This window comes from Phaenicophaeus curvirostris, chromosome 17 (genome assembly GCF_032191515.1).
Source record: "Phaenicophaeus curvirostris isolate KB17595 chromosome 17, BPBGC_Pcur_1.0, whole genome shotgun sequence".
Taxonomy (NCBI): domain Eukaryota; kingdom Metazoa; phylum Chordata; class Aves; order Cuculiformes; family Cuculidae; genus Phaenicophaeus; species Phaenicophaeus curvirostris.
In genome coordinates this window covers 3,986,911-4,005,542 of record NC_091408.1, presented here as the reverse complement: position 1 = coordinate 4,005,542, position 18,632 = coordinate 3,986,911, and the positions used below count along the sequence as shown (strand labels likewise).

At 47.0% G+C, this 18,632-nt stretch overlaps 1 long non-coding RNA gene across 2 annotated transcripts; it reads right to left on the bottom strand.

Moving 5' to 3' along the window:
• Window positions 1-16,802: 16,802 nt before the first annotated feature.
• LOC138728098 (uncharacterized) lies at window positions 16,803-18,601 on the bottom strand. Of its 2 annotated transcripts, none has more exons than XR_011338666.1 (3): window positions 17,912-18,601; window positions 17,218-17,376; window positions 16,803-17,054 (listed from the first exon to the last, which is right to left on the bottom strand). It is a non-coding gene; the product is annotated as an uncharacterized lncRNA (long non-coding RNA). The 2 variants fall into 2 exon arrangements; XR_011338665.1 differs by having other exon boundaries at window positions 18,081-18,582.
• Between the last annotated feature and the right edge of the window lie 31 nt (window positions 18,602-18,632).

Sequence of the window (18,632 nt, the reverse complement as noted above, 5' to 3'; positions counted from 1 at the left end):
CTGGAGTAGAACCGGGGAGACCGAGAGCCTGCAAGGGGGACTGAGAGCCTGGAGGAGAACCTGAGAGCTTGTAGGAGAACCTGAGTGGCTAGAGGAGAACCTGAGAGCCTGGAGGGGAGACTGAGAGCCTGGAGGAGAACCTGAGAGCCCGGAGGAGACCCCCAGCACCTGCTGGAGATCTGCTCCTACAGGAGAACCTCAGTGCCTGCAGGAGACCCTCAGCTCCCACAGAAGACCCTGAGCTCCTGCAGGAGGCCTCAGCACCTGCAAGAGGGCCTGAGCTCCTACAGGAGACCCTCGACTCCCACAGGAGAACCTCAGCATCCACAGGAGACCCCCAGCTCCCACAGGAGCCACCTGAGCTTCCGCAGGAGCCACCTCAGCACCCACAGGGCCATAGGAGCCCCTCCTCAGCACCCACAGGACCTTCCTCAGCAGCCACCTCAGCACCCACAGGGCCATAGGAGCCCCTCCTCAGCACCCACAGGACCTTCCTCAGCACCCACGTCCCCCCACCCCAGCACCCACAGGACCTCCCTCAGCACCTGCAGAAGCCCCCTCAGCACCCAGAGGAGCCCCCTGAGCTCCTACAGAGCTGCAGGACCCCCTCAGCACCCACCGCGTCCCAGTGCCGAGGTGGACGCAGCCTTGGTGGGTGCCGCAGAGCCCCTTCAACTCTCCGTCAGACCTTCTCCCCCAAACCTCACAGGGGCTGTGCACCCCTGTTCCTCCAGATGAGCCTCCAAGGCCTCCAACCATCTGGGGCTGTATGACCCTGTCCCCTTCGCTCTCCCCATCATCCCATCATGGCACTTGCGCTTGGGCGCTCGTCCCCATCAGCAGCTGTGGTGCCAGCATCCTCTGCCCCAGTCCTCATTTACTCCTCAGGGGAGCCCCTTTGGACTTCAAGCACCATGCTGGTTTATCCCAAACTATTCTATGATTCTGTGATACGCAGGTCAGGTGAGTGAGGCTGCGTTCGCGACAGACCCCTCAGGTGCCAATCTAACACTGTTCCCACAAAGAATTGTGTTTCTGTCTTCGCTCTGTCTCACGTAAACCCTGACAGTTCTTAAAAAATCAACATTGACTGTAAAATTTGTGAAATACCACTTGTAGGAATAGCAACAAACCACCGAGGGCGTGCTGGAGCGGAGTAAGATCATTTAATTCAGCTACGAAAATATATTGCAGCTCAGCCAGGGCTTTGCATTTTTCTCGTGCACGATTGTGTCACTAGATGGCCTTGCAGACCGAATGCAAACAGCACTGCTGCACAGCTCTGTGCTTTGTGCACACAGCAAACAAAAAGCAAGGAAAGGATATTTCAGCCACAGGGAGGAGGAGGGATGCGTAAATACCCAACGAAGGGACATATAATTCAAATCATTTTTAAGTCAATTATCGCCATTAAAGTTTTTTTGGAGGGGTGAAAGTATTTTGTAGGTCGTTGTTAAGCTGTTTTTCTTGCTTTGTTTGGGGTTTTTTTTTGCAAGTCACGTGAAACGATCTTTACATCTCTCACAGCTTTCTCTCCTTGTGCGTTTTATAATTAGAGAAACTTTTTAGATTTGTACAGCTTTAGATTTGGGATGAAAAAATATGAAATGGGTAGATTATAAAATCAACTGTAAACACTCCAAACAGTGGTTTTAATGAATGGATGTTCAATTTGTAGTGAGTCAACTTCATATTGATGGAATCTAGCATTTCAGTGTCTCAGTTACTTATTTTTAAATAACAGGCATGCAGTGCTTTAGGCATAGAATCATAGAATCATGGAATAGTTTGGGTTGGAAGGGACCTTAAAGATCATCCAATTCTGACCCCCCTGCCATGGGCAGGGACACCTCCCACTGGATCAGGGGCTCCAAGCCCCATCCAACCTGGCCTTGAACACCTCCAGGGATGGGGCAGCCACAACTTCCCTGGGCAACCGGGGCCAGGGCCTCCCCACCCTCATCGTGAAGCATATAAAGTCCTATGCAAAAATCTCAGTGTATTTTGCTGACTCTGAAAAAGTAATGTCTAATATGGAATTCTGCCACTGATTTCAATGGATGATGATTCAACCCTTTATTCGTAACATTCAAATCTAATCTTTATTCATTCCAAGTGTCCTCCTACTTTTGTTTTGGCTTGTATATTGATTTTGCCACAAGTTCTGTTTCATCAAAAGCTTACACATCTGTAGATCAAGAGTCAATACACGTATGGAGATTTAGGCCGAGCGTACCAAAATCAAGACTTTCGTGGGGTATGGTAAATATCTGTGTTCCCATCTTGTTACTAATTTATTGCTTCATGATTGCCAAGGAAAAGGACAGAAATGACTGAAAGGTGAGCATACTGCCTAGGAGCGCTGCTGGAAGTGTACAGTGTTCAAAAGATGCTTTAACACTTTAGATGGCAGTGATGGCTAATCCAGGTTAGTTGTGAGGATACCCCAAAAAATAGAGTCACAGGTTAGGTTGAATATGGAAGCTATGGCCTTTTCACAATACAAGGTGATGAAATAAGCTGATATTCCCATTTCTCAAAATACCAAGCCCAGGGAAAAGTGCTTGCAACCTCCTGGCTGAAAGAACCTGAAGGCGTATCCTTAGCCTGACCTCAGAAGGAAACACCACCAACATGCTTCTGCTGCCTCCCTCTCTGTCCTTTGTGATGTGCTTGAAGAAGTCAAGGAAACTGAGATTTAATTACATTAAAAGCCCATGAGTTTTGTGATTACAGCGAGTCAATGGGCGGAAAAGAAGTAATTTTTTTCTGCTTACAAAATACTGTCTTAAATAGTAAATATGTTAACAGATTTGACAACATGTTCTGGTTAGCTGTGTTCTTCCATTTGGAGGAACGCTGAATACTGTCCAAGTTTTAAGTTTCTGATCCCTTAAGCTCTATCATAGCATGTGCCCTTGTGCTAAACGCATGGCTCACAACAGTTTTCCTAAAGGAAAATACAACAACAGCAAGGTCTCAGAGTACTGGTACTCCCTTGTAGTCACAGTCCAAGAGGGGACCAGCAGCACACGCCTGCTACTGCATACTCATATTTTTAGTTTATATGGTAATATAAACTAGACATGAATGTGAAATTGTTCTTCCTAAATGTCTTTAGAACTAAGTTTTCAAAATACTCTTTAAGAATTTCCTTCTTGATGATAGACCCCAGATTTACACAGATTTAAACTAACAATAAGAACAAGTAGCCCCATTTATATCAAAGGAAATATTAATAAACTTAGTTAAGAATGTGAATAACAAGACAGAGCCTTAAATATTTATTTTTCAGCATTACCAGTGATATTAATTATTTGTGTTTTCAGTGATGAATTCCCACTACAGCATGGACATTCACAGCAAGAGACAATGGCTTGAAGAGTTTACAGGACCTAAAGAACATGGCTTACCATGTAAGTAGAGTGAATTTCTGATAATTCCAGACGTTACACAAGCAATTGTTTGTCAAGTGCACAGATCTTTACTGAAAAATCTCTGCCCCACAGAATTTAGTGTGAATTGACCCAGCAGATAGGGAAGGGGAAGCCGTAACGTAGGAAAGCTGAAGTGCACGTTGCACACACAAAGAAGTTATGGGTGACAATATCAGTGTAAGAGAAGCCTATGACAAAGCTGGGTATATATTCAAGGTCAATCAATTTATTTACAGAACATCCGTACCATTTTCTTTCCGCAGTTGCGTTTTTGCTCACAATCCCAGGCCTCTTTCAACTGTCATTCGGCCCTGGAAATGCCATTTCTCAAAATCAAAGCTCTGTCTCCTTGACTTTCAGCTGCTCAGTATCCATTTCTGTAGCGTTCTTCGCTGTTTCTCTTGCGCATGCAGAGCTCCACCATCTGGTCCTCACGGTCTGGTATTTTACACGCACGCCCCCACCCTGAAAAATCCCTTGGGCCACATGATTCACCATCTATTCAGACCTTGCCATGTGCCTGGTTTTTGTGTAGTAGCCCCTACTGATGTAAATCCCCTGTTTCATAAGGGCTCTCAATTGCCTTTTTCACTGAAGGCAAGGTGGCTGTGACACCTGCCAGTTTCTGAGACGTTTAATGCAACCTAAAACATTATTACATTGTTGTTTGGCTGAGTAGGAACCATGTTTTTTTTTTCCCAGTGGGAAGCGCTGCCAGAAAGGTATTAACTTTCTAGACTGTTAAGTAATGTGGAAAAATTATATTTCAATAAGAAAATTTCCTTTCTGCCTTTTCATGCTTTAGGAACACAGTTCCTGTTTCCCTTGGCTCAAGCAGCCCATGCAGTAAATCAGTGCACCAATCTTTCAATAAACTCTGCATAAAACCTGTCCAAAGGCTACCATAGGGTTCAGAGGACTGTGAAAGAAAACAGGACGACGCTCTGCAACAGGAGGTGTTGGCCAAATTAGACACACAACTCGGCAAAACCAGGCACTTTGATGTTGTTTGGACGGGTTTTGTCCATAAACCACACACTGACTGCTACCTAGAGAGCAGCTATTTATAGGGAACACATACTGCTTCTTGGGTTATTTTCTCTGGTATGCTTTAAATCAGGGGTGCCAACGAAGAGGGCCAGGTATGGCCTGCCTGGTATATGTGTGGCCAACGGGCTGTATTTTTAATCTCACTTTTCATTTGAAACTGAGTTCTTGGCTTTGCAATTGCGTGTGGGGAAAAAAACTCCTCCACTTTACAAATTTGAAGAGCGTGTAAATCAACACGGTAACGTCTCAACCTGATGCAGTAGGTGCTCAGGGGCAGTTTCAAGTTTCTGTTCCTCACTAGAGTGTGAATCCTCAAGCCATGTTTTGCTGTAAAAAACAGGCGACGCAAGGTTAAGATCATCCCGTGCTTTTCTGGAACATCAGACAAAAGGAGTGATCTCTGAAAACCACAAAATGAACAAGCAAGCATCTGCCAGCACCACTATAACTCGGTCCCCATGGATCTGGGCGATATGTGTGCCTCCCAGATGTGCTGGCACGGCTTCACGGAGCGATGGGGGCGAATTTATCAGCACAGGCTGGCAGAGCTATCACAGTGATGCTGGATCTCACCTGCTACCTCAGTGTTCCAAACTGAATCTGGAGAATCTCTGGAGAGAGAGTGAATCAAAATGCCACCTTTCAGGCACTGTCTGCAGGTTGTGTTTGCCTTGGTAGCCGTGGTTGGTTTTACCATGGGAACAGTCAGAAGCAGGGAATTCAGGAGTTGCTTGTGGCTGAGTGAGAGCACAAGGCTCTGCTACAGATCTGCATAAAATTAATCAGCATCAGATGCTTTTTTGTGTCCAGATCTGTGGTAAAGAATAATTCCATCAGGAAGTAATTTTGAGAAATGCAGGGAAAGGGGCTGTAAAAACCTTTCCTTGCAACCTAATGGGGTTTTACCCAATATCCAACCCCTCTCTTTAGTATATACCCCTGAAATCCCTCTGGCTTATGCCTTCCTGAGTTTTCACTACTCAGCTCCCCACCTGACCCACCAAGCACCAAGATGTTATTTGGTTCAAAATCAGAGTTCTTTCTGCAGTATCTGCTTTCTTCAGATTACTTTTCCCTTCCCCCATTCCCAAAATAGGTTATTCCTGGTAGAGAGAGATTTTATTTTAATGTACTTGCTGGTTTAGAGACAAGGGAGGACTGAGACCAATGGGAATGCATGTTAATTGGGAAGACCACAGCACCAGAGCAGCAGTTGCATTCAGCTTCTTTACTGTAGGCAGCAGGGATAAATACGGAGTAGGTGAGTCCGCTGCAGATGGCCAAATCCGGGTTACGGTTTCCAGAAGTTGCTTGGTAGATTCCACTAATTCTGAAATTTGTGGAGTTGTACTTTTTTTGTGAGGCTCTTGAGAACCTCAGGTTTAAATGATCCTAGGTTTGGCTTGCTAAATACACTTTCCGCTATGTGAGCTACAATGCAGCCTGCACAAGCGCGTGTTTTTCAGAGCCATTAGAAGAGTCAGGCTTTGATCAACACTTCATTGCTGCCTCGGCCATGCAGTAGCCATCACTTTTGCACCTGGCTTAGGCAGGAAGCTCTCAATCCTTTTGGATAAGAATGTGGGGAAACTGGCAATATTCATAGGAGGAGAAAAAAAAAAGGATGGCAAAGTAGGCTGTAAGAGAAAGGACTGTGGGTGAAATAGGTTTTCACTGAGTCATGTGGCATTGATATTAAAGGGCAGTTAACGCATTAAGTTTGCATCCGCCCCTCTGATATTTGTGCAAACTTCCTACAGGAAGGTAGCAACTGCAGACTGAAGAGATGATAAAACCCTCTGTTTACATCCCTACGGGAAACACCATAATTTCTGCCCAATTTTGTTAAAGTGCTAGAGGTACAGGGAGAGCTAAGCAGGGAGCGCTTGCTCTGACATTTTCTGGCTGGGAAGAAGCTCATACATAGGGATGGAGGTTGGGCGAGAGCCAGAGAGGTTTGCAGCTTGTCAGAGCATCGCGAGACAAAGGACAGGCCCAGGCTGGTTTTCTCAGACCTGAAAGTAGCCATTAACCCAGCCAGAGCAAACCCTGCAAAGAAACAGCGATGCCTAGAGCTGGCTAATTAATAACTTGAGGTGCTGGAAATAAACCCAGTTGCAATTGTGTCATATTTGCTTAAGAGCTGTGGTTTTTGGCCCGTGCTGTGCTTGCAGGAGCTGGACGGGTTGACGGTGCAGAGTGGCCTGGCTGGATGTCCTCGCTGTGAGCCACCAGAACAGGTTGGGTAGGTGTTTGAGCAATCGTGGCGGTGGTGTGATCCGGGCTGTGCGGGCACGTAGAGGGCAGCAACCTGCCAGCGCTGCTCCAGCTCACAGGTCATTGCCAAACACAGACTGGTGCGCTGCCCTGCGTGAGCTCGACACCACTGTCCTTGATGGCATGTTTCCTGTGCGTTTTTCCCTTCCTACACACATTTCACTCTTCCTGACTCTCATCATAACAACAGGCACGCTGTCAAGTCCCAGTTGCTCACTGGGATTAACACAGTAGCTCTGATTTCTTAAGGCGGGGAGATTTCCTGGTTAAAACCATTGTAATTAAACTTACATTTCTCATAATGGTAAAAATATCCCTGTGTGAAAGGCAGATGAATCTGCTTGTAAAATATCAGCGCCCCTAGAACTTTAATGGTCTTAGGAGTCTAACAACAGCACGGACAGCGCGTGTTCAAAGATACAGGACTCCAGACAAATGGAAGAAGGAAGCAAATACAGCATCCCTCTTAATCAGACAGCTTAGGCAAAAATCTTCCAAGTATGAAACACATGTAGCTGCCTATTTGTCAGGTTTCTGATTGGCTTGAAATAGGCATAGAGCCCATAACAAATCTTTTACACTGTAGGTCTGGATAGGCACCTCTGTTTTCCTTTTAGGACTCAACTTTGGACCTGGGGAAAAGTGTTCTCAGTCAACAGGCCTCTGAGCTAGCCAGAGCTGGCCACAGAGGAGGGCAACAGCTGCCTGAGCCTTAACTCCTCTCCCCACTCTCCCGCAGAAACATGCCCTTCAATCCTCTGTCTGGAGGAGCCAGAAGAGGAACATTCAGCTCCCCTGCTTCCCTGCCAGCTCTGCTGGCATGTTGGGTGCTGGGACCACGAAGTCTTTTTCTCATGTGGGCAGCCGAGCAGTGGTGGAAGCAGAATCTCTTTTGGTCACAACACCCCCGCAGTTGTTCGTGACACCCTATTTACTCCCCTTATGCAACACGTCAGGCGTTTGTGATAATTTACTGCCACAGGAACCACTTCCTGCACGCTGCTAGCAGCAAGTCTTCCTGAACCGCCAGCGCGGGGAAAAGACAACGTGCAGGGGAAGGTGCTGGGAAGCAAAGGGAACCCTGCTCTCCATCAGCAACTCCCAGAAGAGAGAGGGGAAGAAAAGAAGCTATAGCTTTGCAGATTCAGTGGAAACTAATTTCAGTTAGGAGTTAGCAATGGCACGACCTCCTGAAGGTTAAAACAATTCAAGTATCTGGAAAAGGTATTTTAATTTAAGACTTACCTTGAAAAAAAAATAGCTAAAGCAAGAATGAAAATAAATTAGAAATTAGGCAAAGGTAAGAAAAGAGCCTGCAGGAATCAAGTCTAAACAAAAGGCGGGAGCTATGCAAGGAGAAAACCACAAATGGCAGGGGTTGAAATGTAAAACCTACAGTTCACTGCAAAACATGAAAGATGCTGTTGTATTCCACACCTCCTCTTCCCGGGTGTAGCTGTCTCCACAAGGTGAAGGGCAGTAATGAATCAAGCTCCTTCCCTCTCTTCCTGTATTTTCTATTCAATTATTCGCAGGCTGTGCAAGTTTTGCTTTATTTCCCCGCTCCATATGCCGCACTCTCCTCCTGGGGTTTTTTTTTTTTATTCCGAACTGTGCATTTGGCCTCTCTCCCATTTCTTTCTCCTCGGTGCGTGCCCCCTGCTCTGCTCAGATCTGCTGTCTTTGTAACCTCCGCTGTGCACATATGCTGGCTCTGCCTCTCCCCTCCCCACCACCCCCTGCTTCTAGCCCATCAAGTATCCTTTCCCTTCACTCCAGCATTTTTTGCTGCGGTGGGGATGCGAGCATAAAGATTCCAGTATTGCGTGTATGCTGGGGCAAGCGGCCGCTTGCCCCAGCATACACGCAATACTGGAATCTTTATGCCCACAGGGGGCCATCAGCCAGCCAGAAAAAGAACAATTTTTCTATGGCCACTGCTCCCATTTCCATGCTCTTGCTCCTCTCCACCGATCAAGGGGAACCCACGTTGCTCCCGCAGTACAGCTGATTGGTAGCAAAAGCGAAGACGGCTCTGCAGCTGCTTAGCAACTGGGAGCTGCTGTTATGCAGCAGCGTAGAAAGACAAGGGATGGTACAGCATTTGCTAATTCCGCACGTTCTAGCCCACTCGGCTGAAAGCTGGGGCTTAGAGGACCAGCTGGGGCTCTCCCAACCCTCCTGTCAAAAATAAATCAAGATAGGGATCCTTAACTGCAGATTTGAGAGCGACGGCAGCAATGTCAAGGGCAAAACTCTCTTGGTTTTGTGTTGTGACACCAGTTAAGAGAAACTGCTCCGATTTGTAAGCTAAACCCATTCCTTCTGATCTTTGTCCCCACTCTTCTGGCTGCAACATTTTCTACTCCATATGCACGGCATTTGTTAAAAAGGCTCACAGGTCTCCATCTACCATCGTGTCTAGACTGTTTAATAACAGGTGCCCAGATACACAAGTATTTTAAAGCATAAATATCCTTTTAGATTATGTATCTGAATCTTCATTTCCTTTTGATGCAAGCTGTGAGTGTCCAAATTATTTAAATAGTATATTCTTTTCATTCTTCTTTATTTTTTTTTTAACTGCATTGTTTAGCCCCCAAAGCCGTGAATTGAAATGCTTGGTAATTTGATGGCTTTAGGATGTTTATTAGAATTGCCAGCCTTCTTGATTTATTTAATGATTTTTATAAGCTCTAAAGTATTCTAAAAAAATAATTGGTGGAACATTCTGATGGGATCATCATTTCAAAAGCAACTGCATTTCAATAGGCAAGAAGGAACACAAAACATTATCCAAGTCAGGTGTTGAAACAGCTTCTTTATTCCTTTGTAGCTCAAGAATGATTAGATCTCTGAAAGCTCTCACTACCTATCGTATAAGGGTGGCTTTGTCATAATACTAGCAGAAATCAAATGAACAGATACAGTTTAAAAAGGAACCAAAAACCTCAGCCCTGGCAAACACCCAACGTGTCCATCAAAATTTGTATGGATCTTAGACAAATCAATGTTTGTTCCACTATTGGTATCACCACACAGCTCTTTGCACCCAGGCAAACAACGGAGCAGACTAGTGACTCCCTGTCATTGTTCAATCCTTACATCCCGTGCTTCCTCAGAGCATGCAGGGACTCAGGTGAAATCTGTCAAGAGGTTTCTTATTTTGGCTGAGAGATTCCCTAGACAGATCATCTGCTGTTCTTAGGAAGAAATGCAACATTTCATGGCAAAAAGAACTGAACAAGCTAATACCCTGTCCATGTTCCTACTCAATCTTCCTTTGATATTCCTAGCTTGGTTTCCTAAAAATAAAAGTCTAATGTGACTGGAGGAGAGAAGGCTCCGAGGAGACCTTATAGCGAAATTCCAGTACCTGAAGGGGCTACAAGAAAGCTGCAGAGGGACTGTTCACAAAGGCTTGGAGCGATAAGACGAGGGGCGATGGGTATAAACTGGAGAGGGGAGGATTTAGACTAGACATAAGGAAGAATTTCTTCACTGTGAGGGTGGGGAGGCCCTAGCACAGGTTGCCCAAGGAGGTTGTGGCTACCCCATCCCTGGAGGTGTTCAAGGCCAGGCTGGATGGGGCTTTGAGCAGCCTGACCCAGTGGGAGGTGTCTCTGACCATGACAGGGCGTTGGAACTGGATGATCTTTAAGGTCCCTTCCAACCCAAACTATTCTATGATTCTGTGACTGTGTTGTTCTAGGTAATCCTTCCTCTCCTTCCTCCAATCTCAGTCGAGTTAGGCAGTGGGGAAGACGTTCCAAACCTATTTAGGTCTTGAATGAACAGCTGAGCAGCACATGTGGCAGCACCTTGGTCCTGGGGAAAGGCAGGCTGAGTCCATACCAAGGGGCAGCACTGCTGCCTGGCCCCTCTGGAGCTCCCGGCCAGCAGGATACTCCTCACTCAGCCAGACCGGCAAAGAGCTGGAAGATTTGTCAGGGGGTATTTTTGGACACAAATCCACAGGAGACAAAGCTTCATGAGTTTAGCTGCTGAGACAGAAATTGTTTTAAGAAATCGCAAGGCTGGGTGGTAAATGGTAATAGGACTAGCAGGAGATTTCTGCAAGAGCGCTGATGTGCCATGCTTCAACCCTTGTGAAGCATTTATGTGACTGTGAGTAGGAGAATGTAAGAGGAAGAAGGCGTGATCAAATGGATTAGAACTCATCTAACAGGAAGGTCTCAAAATGCAGTTGTAACCACCGTGTCCCAGAGCTGTCATCTTTCTTTCGTGGGTCCTGCAACAACCTGTTCTAGGCCCTACATTATTTAGTGGCTACGTTACAGACACCAGGGCAGGCAAATGCTGCAGCATTCCTCCTGGATCCCTTCCAGCTCCTAAACTGGGCTTTCTTCCCATGAAACTGGGGTGTGGCGAGAGGCTGATGTACATTCAGACCTCCTACTGACATAATATTGACACGGCTGAGACATACACACAAGCAGAACCAGGAAACTCCTACACTGGAGACAGAATCAGTTGTTTATCTGAACGAAAATTTAAATCATTACAAATCAAGTTTGTAGGTGAGGGGTGTAAATCAAGTCAGTAGCAAGAGGGGCCATTGCAATCAACAATGCTGTCTAAGGACTTGTCCTTTTCAAGAGGGCCAAGCATAAAGGCATACATGCAGAATGAAGAGCACAAACCAACAGGGCTCGGATGCTTTCCCAAAAAGAAGCATTTGAGAGCATTTTCAGAGCGGTGCTGGGAAACCAGCTGAACATGTGCTGGCATAATCCCTGGATACCTAACAAAGAGAACTCAGCCAGAAGGGCTGTTGGCACCGGTATTATTAGCGCTGATCGCTCTGTCCCCTTCTGCCCAGATCAGAACGGTGAAAAACCGGAGTGTTCGCAGGGAACTGTGGCAGGAATGGTTACAGGATTGGTAAAGATCCAGAGCTCTCCCTCCCAAGGGGGAGCTCTGCAAGGCTGTGACGAGTGTTAAATGCTCAGTTGATCAGCCTGTACACGGCTACATGGGGATGGAAACCTGGTAATGGAGCATTCCTCCATCAAACGGACCGAGATACAGCAATGTCTAGGAACTGAAAGCAGAAACTAGGCAAGTTAAAAAAGCTATTTTACTTTCTAGTCTGCCAGGTATGTTTTGATGGAAACAATTTACTAACTCTTATTTTGCTCTCTCTCACAGCCCACTCTAAAATGAAAATCTGATGTTTTTCTAAGATGCAAGTATGCTGTAGTTAAAATTCTTTCAAATGAGAAAGAGCAACAAATTCACAAAAATCTTAGGACCTGAATAATGCAGGAAGTTGAACCAGATGAACCTAGGTCTCTTTTGTCCTTTATAATCTATTAATCTAGTTTCCTTGCACAAGCAGTGGATTGTGACATGAAAACCTTCACTATAAAGGATTCTGTGTACTAGCCAGTCTAAAACAAAGCGCTGTAAACAGTCACGGCCATTGTTTGGCAGAACAGCTGCCTATTTTTTATTTCACTTTGCTTCTCAATCTAATTTGCTCTTGTTGCAACACTTTGCCAAAGGAATTAAATCACTTCTTATTGATAACAGACAGTGAAATAATTAGCATAAGAGTTTTCCACTCAACAATATAGGGGAGGGACGCTGTGGGGAAGAACAAACCCCTTTGCTTCAAGAATGTGCATAGAGTTACCACAAGCTGTTCAGAGAGAAAAAAATCTTTTTTCTTTTCCCCTGAAAGGTTTCTTTCTTTCTCTAAAGAGCCTCATGCAGCAAACCAGGGTCAATCTAACTCAAGTACGAAAGTCTGGTTTGACCTTTCTCGGCTTTAAACAAGCTGTACGAGAACATTTAGCTTTTCAGATACGAGGTTCAGCCATGAAACCACCCACTCTGCGAGTGCAACCGGTCTCAACTGCCTCGGTGACTTTTAAACTACACTGAACGTTACAGTCATTTAGAAACTCTAAAAACAGAAAGAAATTTTCAGCTCAAGACTTACAAAAACAATTTCCAGAAGTGCTGAGGACCCACACAACTCACTGGGTCCGCATGGCGGGCTCGCTGTACAACGCCTGCTGCCCCAGCAGTTTCTGGCCCTGGTTTGCACGTACGCAGTGCCAGGCACAGGCTTTAGGATCTCTCCCAGCTGGAACGCTTCGTGGATTCTACCATCGGGAACAGCCGTCCTGAACAGTGATTAATTGCAGACAAAGATCATGGTCCTGAAAAAACGCGCAGAGAGGTGCAAGTACAGACAAAGCTGCCTAAGCTCCCACAGTATTATGGTCTGTCTGAATCGTTTCAAAGCCTGCATTAGGCACAGCTAGTTTGCTTCAGGGTTAAACAGACCAACGTTCGGGTTTAAATGCAGATATTACTAACATCCAAATGTCTATTTAAACGTAGATTTTAAATCCCAGGGAAGCTAATAAACGACGCTGTTTAAATCTGCTCTTTTAACTGCCTTTTTTTAAAAAATCGCTTTATGTGCTGACTTAACTCATTATGATGCAAGCTGTAGCAACGTTTGCATTACAGTCCAAACCCCCCCTGCAAGACCAAGAACAGATCTATACCGTACTTTGATCTGCACGTCGCCTGTTTCGGCCATTTCGTCCTGTTCCAGGAAGCTACAATGCTTTTCACCTCTATTGAGAAACAGCAGAGGAGCATTTTAATGGCGTTTAGCTAGGAATAACGTCACCGTTTCTTCCAAGTCTACCAGAAGAGTATTAGTTAAAGCGATTGTAAACCAGGAAGGCTGCTGCAGCCCTGGCAGGAGCAAGGGCCAGGCGTTTGAAGATGGTCTGGCCGGCCAAGACGTGTCTCGCAGGGACCAACCGGGTCTTGTAGGGACCAAGCGAGTCTTGCAGGGACCAAGCGAAGGGTCTGGCTGCCGCTCACCAAGGCTCCAAGCGCCGCAGCCCCGAGAGAGAGGGGCTCAGGGCGCAGAGGTAGCTTTATAAAGCCAGCCTGGCAGTGCAGAGACGACATTTTTTTTTCCTTCCCCTCCATGGAAACGTGTTCTGTTTTGTGCAGACGGTTTGTCGCTTGTTCTCGACAAAGAGCCTGACCCGTCGAGGAGCGAGGAGGGAACAAGAAATGAAGAGACGAGCACAAGCCCTCGCATCGTTGCGAAAGGCGCAGGCTGCGGTGCCTCCTTCGCTGCAGCACCCTGCTCCCTCGCAGGAAAACACCCCTGAGCCTCGGCACACACCGCAGCGAGGGTTGGGTACCCACGGAGTGGCAGGAGCTGGCGGGCAGGGAGCATCCAAGCCCGGCACATGGCGCTCCCGCAGCATCCCTGCCAAGCAGCACTTACCTTCTCCCTCCCACAGTGTCCGCAGGACGCTCCTGCTCTAGCCTGACCAGGGAGGCCACCTCTCTACCAGTGTTTGGTTTGGTTTTGTTGTTTTTTTTTTTTTTTCTCCTCCCTATCCTGCCCTCTGAAGGGGTTGCTCAAAGCCAGGCTCTCCCCAGCTCCCCTACTCTGGGTCTGCAGTGGAGCACGAGGTGCAGCTCCCCGCAGAGCACAAGGCTCGTGAAGAAGCTCCGAAACAGCCTGCTCGGGGGAGGGGAGGAAAAAAAAAAAAAAAAAAAGGCAAGAAGAAGAATTAAAAAAAAAAACAACAAAACCCGAGCATGTGGAACACCTCAGAGGCCGTGGAGGCTCGCCCGGCCACCCCACCGCATCCCACCCCATCCCGGCTGCGAGCGGGAGGAGGCAGGGCAGCAGGCTGGGCGCCGGCGAGGCTCGGAGACGGGGGTGGGGGAGGAAAGCCCAGGAGGGGCAGGAGAAGGAAAAAAACAAGAGCGAGCCATGTGACGAGCGGCGGGGAGGCTGGCGACACCGCCCTGCTCCCCCCGCGCCTCATTTGCCTGCTGCTCCCTCTCCATCCCCCAGCGCCGCCGGGCTTGGAGCCGGGGGGAGCGCCTGCTGGGGCCTCTTCCCTCCCCCTCCTCTCCTTCCACCACGGCTACTTTGATCTTTTAGCGTTTACAATGACACGAGAAGCAGTTACTATGACAAAAAGCGGAATATTTGGGTTTAAGCTGAAGTTCATCCTCGTGACTGTTTTTCTGCAAGTTAAGACAGACCGTCCCTCTGATAACACGGGTTTTTTAGAGCATGTTTTTCAGTGTCCCTGCCCGTGGAAGGGGGGTTGGAACTGGATAACTAAGGTCCCTTCCAACCCAAACTATTCTCGATGATCTGTCCCGAACAGATCTGTTCTTTTTTTATCTCTGTTCGCAGCTTCTTCCCATCTCAAATACAAGGTCAGGCAGAGCGCTGGAGCCAAAGCTCCAAATTAACAAGAGATTCTACTGTTGTGAAGCTCATAATGTGAGAATTAGTAAGTTTTGCTGCAGATGGTTTGTATGCTTAATTATCTTGTAATATAAATCTGTCTTGGATCAAGAGATAATACGCAGGCAATCTCCAGGCGTGGGTAAAGAACCTGAAAGAATAAACTCTCTCTTAAGAGTTGCTAGAATTTATTTATATGCTTAATTGTCTTGTATTTGTCTTAGGTCAAAAGAGACCCTGAAAGGAGTCTCCAAACATGGATAAATAACTTAAAAAAATAAACATTCTTTGGGGACTTACACTGTTCTTTGTCTGGAACTAGTATATCGACCTACTGCCTTTTTTAGGGCATCCGATTCAGCGCTGAATTGTGAAATAACAACATTATTGCCTTTGCTTCAAAGACTTTTATATTGTTCAATATTTTACCACTGAGTGTTTCTCACCCTTTTTTTAGAAGGGCATCCAAGCCAGCGCTGAATTCTAAGATGAAAATATTGCCTTTGCTCCGAAGACTTTGTCCTTTTCAGTAAATAGGTGCTTTTTCACAATAACAACGTTAAAATTAGTCCTTGGAAAGAAGAAGCGTAAGATGGAGAGGAACAGACTATGCGTAAGGTTTCTGGGAAAATTTAAACACGAATTGAAGGGGGAAATAGATTCTATCCGCAGCTCTTGCCTCGCCGCACAGGATCGATGGAATCGCGTTGCCCAGGCCTGCGTTAAAACGTTTTTTGTTTTCTAAAAACTCCCAAAACTGAGTCGATTTGCCTTCATTTTCGGTCTCGACACAAGCCGAGGGAAGCTGAAGGCTGCTGAAGGACGAGGGGAAGCGGGGGGAAGGGAGCAGCCGAGGGGCGGGTAGCGTTATTTATAGTCAGCGAGGGCTGCTGCCTTTTGTCCTCGCTGCCCGGCCGGGCTGGAGCGGCGCCAGCCCCGCCGCCCGCAGCGCTGCCTTCCCCCCTCCGCCCCCGCCGCCATCTTGTGCGCGAGGGGGGGGCCCTTCCCCCACCCGCCGCCATCTTGTGTGCACGGGGGGGAACTCCCTCACCCGCAGGGGCGCGCCCCCCCCCCCCCGCCGCCATCTTGTGCTGGCGGGGGGGTCTCCCCCGCCCGCCGCGCTGCCTCACGCCCCGCCGCCATCTTGTGTGCGCGCGGAGGGGAAGAAGGAGCCTCCGACGCGCGCTTCATCACAAAGCACTGAGGGGGGGAGAAGGAGGGCGAAAGGGAGGGAGGTGCGGGGGAAAAGGAAAAAAAAAAAAACCAACAAAAAAAGCCATCTCCCTGCAGTGCTCGGGACACGAAGCGCCGCCAGGCAGTGGGGGAAGAGGCGAGGAGGACGCGGCGCTGGAGGAGGAGGAGGAGAAGCCGTGATGGCGGCTGCGCTCTCGCTGCACGGAGAGTGCGACCCGGAGCGCCCCTGCCCGCCGCCCCTCGCGAGGGGTTTTCGGCAGGTTGTTTTTGGTTTTTTGGTTTTTTTTTTTTTTCACATAAATAAAACCAACCAGACTTCGGCGGGGGAGGCCATTTCATGGGCTGGGTGGCTGTGAATGATTTTTTATCAACTGCGTCACGGCTTCTCCAACTGTAAAACTGCAAAGGGTCCCTCACTTGGAAGGAAACTCCCTCATTTTGGATTTACTTTCAGACCTCCTTCTTTTCCCCCCCTCTCTCCAAGTCACTGATTCGGTATGAAGGATTTTACAGTGCTTTTTAGTGAAAGCCGCCATTAAGACGTCCTGAAAAACCATCCCCCCCATTTTTTTTTTTTTTGTTTTGTTGCTCGAGCTGCTGTCATTAGACGGATAAAACATGTAAGGGATCCCTACCACCACCGCCTTTTCGCCTTTTTAATCAACCTCAGTAACATCTCACTGTTGGCAGCCAGATTTTGGGTTTTATTTTAACAGCTACGTAACGCTTGCCATGGACTCAAAGCCTCTCTCCGCAAACAAAACCAACCCCAGGGCTGCGGACGACCAAGCGCTTTGTGCAGAAAGAGAAATCCCTCCCTGAAAAAATAAAGACGTTTGAGAGACGCTGTTAGATGTATCTGAGGAGAAGGGAGAGATCGCCACGGCTCCTCAAGACTATTTTTCCACCCAGGACAATAACATTTAGCCGCACAGGCCTGGTCTGCGTGTTTCTCTGCAAGGGCAAAAGGGTTTTACTTACCCGCGCACCATAGTTGAATGCAGCTCTGAAGGTGAAGTTGTTAACGCTTTTTAAAAATAATGGCTATAAATATATATTTATGATCTGTATCACCACTTCTCGTAAGTTTGCAAGTCAAAGTGGATCTTGTTAAGTTATGGATCTTTGTATGGCAGTGGTCTAGCACCCAAAAAGAAAAAAAAGGGGAAAAAAGGCTATAGAAGAAGTCCAGCTATGTTGGCTGACTGTACGCAGCGAGGACTCCTACTCGAGGCTTAGATCTACCTTCCCGTGGCAGATTTACTCTGTACGCAAAAAGGACATTCAGTGTTTTTCCATGGAGCACACAGACAGTAAAAATGTTCTCCTAAATAGCTGTAGGCTCCCCATGTTAGTGTGAAAACACTGGTTAACATTTACTGGCTGTAAAGAACTCTTAAGCATTTCCTAGCCAGATATTTTGCTTCGTAAGTAAGATATTTCAAAGAGCATAAATTGGTTTAGATAAACAACACAAAAACATAAGACATGCAAATGAAGGCTTAGCAATAAGGACCACTTCAGTAACATTAACATGAAAACTACACTTAGCAAGGACAGAATGGACCGGGTACTTACAACATAAGAGGAAAGAAAAAAGCTTATCATAGTAAAACTGCCTTTTTTTTTTTTTTCCAAGAATTCACTATTCCTATGCCTATATTTAAAACATTACCTTATAAGCACCAAAGGAGTGAATAAAAATGGCCAGGAACCAAGTGTTTGATACAGGAAATACTCTCTAGAATTTATTGTTCGTTCATCAGAGAGTTCTATAAAGCTGAAAAAAAAAAAACCCCAAAACCACAACAACTTAAAAAAAATTCAAAAAATAATGTATTTACTTTTTGTTGGCATTCGGAATTGTTAACTGCTGACATAGGGTGTGCCATGACCTAGTTACACAAGACAAAGATGGATCCCGAATCAGAAGGGAAAAAAAAAAAAATCCGCATTATTTTTTTTTTGTTTGGTTGGTTTGTTTGGTTTGGTTTTAGGTTTGTTTCTAAATCTTCCTTCTTCAGGGATTCCTCTAGCCTGGTGCATTCATTACCAACCACCCCGAGCGCTCCCCGCCAGTGGACGGTGTGGATTCACATGGCGTCTCCCCCTCTTATTGGAACAAAGGAAAAAGCCCATGTTGGCCATTTCGCTTCCCCAATGCAGAAAAATGGCTGCCGGCTCTGGTTCGGCCTCTCCTTAGCGTCTGCTGAAGGATGGTTTTTTACACCGCCGTCTAATAACTCACAGCCCCATGGAAGCCGCTCGCCCATTGGCCGCGCCCGCCCCGCTGCCGCCCGCCCCGACCAATCGCCCGCTCGCCGCGCTCCGCCCGGCTCCGGCCCCGCCGGGGACACCGGCCTTTAATCCCTAAAACAAAATGGAAGCTTTCCGCC